The sequence below is a fragment of the Panthera onca genome, chromosome D4, assembly GCF_046562875.1.
Source record: "Panthera onca isolate mPanOnc1 chromosome D4, mPanOnc1 haplotype 2, whole genome shotgun sequence".
Lineage (NCBI taxonomy): Eukaryota > Metazoa > Chordata > Mammalia > Carnivora > Felidae > Panthera > Panthera onca.
In genome coordinates this window covers 82,507,226-82,509,329 of record NC_138351.1, presented here as the reverse complement: position 1 = coordinate 82,509,329, position 2,104 = coordinate 82,507,226, and positions in this window count along the sequence as shown.

The window sequence follows — 2,104 nt, the reverse complement described above, 5'->3', positions numbered from 1 at the left end:
TGCGGGAATCATTGCACAACATGTAAATATATCATATCATCATGTTGTACATCTTAAACTCACACAATGTTATATGTCAATTATATATCAATAAAACTGGAAAAAATCAATTCTTCTAAAATTAATAAAATTTTAGTGCACCTATATTAACACCCTAAGGACATTTTTAATAGAACTTGAGAAGGTCATTCTAAGATTCACCTAGAGGAATAAATGACCTAGAAAAGATAAGATAATTCTGAAAAACTTAGAATAATGAGAGTTTTTAACATGAAAAATCAAGGTAGGTAATAATGAAAAATAATAGGAGAATGGTACACATAAAGAAAAACCAATCAATGAACCAACATAAAGAATTCTATATGTGGATCCTGAGAAACATAACAGAAACCCATGGGGGAGGGGAAGGAAAAAAAAAAAAAAAGAGGTTAGAGTGGGAGAGAGCCAAAGCATTAGAGACTGTTAAAAACTGAGAACAAACTGAGGGTTGATGGGGGGTGGGAGGGAGGGCAGGGTGGGTGATGGGTATTGAGGAGGGCACCTTTTGGGATGAGCACTGGGTGTTGTATGGAAACCAATTTGACAGTAAATTTCATATATTAAAAAAAAAAAAAAAAAAAAAGAATTCTGTATGCCTGTATTTATGCATGTATATCGATATTCATCTATAGACATGCTAAACCTTTGTAAAAAATAAAGCCAGATTTCTAACCCATATGAAAATCCATATGAATGAACAAACTAGAAGTAAAAAACCCAAATCATGAAGTATTATCCAAAAATAAAGAGCATATCTATGTGGTGTTAAGATGTGGATTCCATTCCAAATGAGAAAAAAAAATGTAGAGGCAAGAATGACAAAACTACTAAAAAATGTGAAAATTACACAAAAAGAGATCATAAATAAATCTAAAATATTAACTATTGAGTTAAAGAAAATATCTACAATACATTTATCAAAGACAACATACCAACCTAGTTGGTGCTCAGAAAATGTAAATTAGATTGAAACACGATTTTCACTTATCAGATTGTCAGTAAATTTCTTTGGCAGTATTTAAAGGGAAAATGACCCTCATGTACACTGATAATGAGAAGATAGTTTAGGCTTTTTGGTAGTCTCTATCAGAATCAAAAATCTACATCTCTTTGTCCAGCAACTCCACTCATAAAAATCTATCCTTTAAAAATAGTCATATATGTGTAGCACAAAGATACATATGCGCATTTTTGTAGCACTGCTTATAATACTGGATAAAAAATATGAACAAACAAAACAAGCAACAGATGAAACAATCTAAATATCCACAAATTATTAAAACAATTAACAGTGCATTCTCATTCCTCAATAGCATACAGTTTCTAAAGAAATGAGATGGCTAATATTAGCCAATTTATTAGTACTCTTGTCGATTCCAACCTGAGGTAAGGGCTTTGCATATCTTTTATGGTTTTATTTTCCCCAAATCCTGGATAGGCACCCATTATTATTATTTTCAATTGGGCTAGATGGATGATGAGTATTAAGGAGGGCACTTGTGATAAGCATTATGTGTTCCATGTAAGTGATAAATCACTGAATTCTACTCCTGAAACCAGTATTGCATTGTATGTTAACTAAAATTTAAATTAAAAAAATAGAATTTAGCAACATAACTTACCAGATCCCCCAGTTAGTAAGTGGTTGAGCTGGGATTTTAATTCAGGCAGTATGATGGTAGAGCAGAAGCTACTCCTTACTAAGCTATATTTTCAAGGTTACACTACTGTCCATGATATTTTATTAAGTGATAAAAGCAAGTTGCAGAACAATGCATATAGAATAATCTCATTTTCTGTAAAGAAATAAATCTCCTTTATATTTGTGTTTGTTGTGTTGTGTGTGTTTATGTGTGTGTAGTTGCCTTTTGAAGTGAGATTGTAGGGATGGAGTGAGGAATTCCTTCCATATTTAACTTTGTATTATATTGTCTTGAAACAGATGTGTCCTGCTTAGGGATCCCACAGAACCCTTTGCAGGCATGGTCCTTCTCTCTTCAGCTCTCTGAAATCGCTCCTTTATGCCTAATTTTCACTCTAGTGTCAGATTGGAGCTTGACCCAGC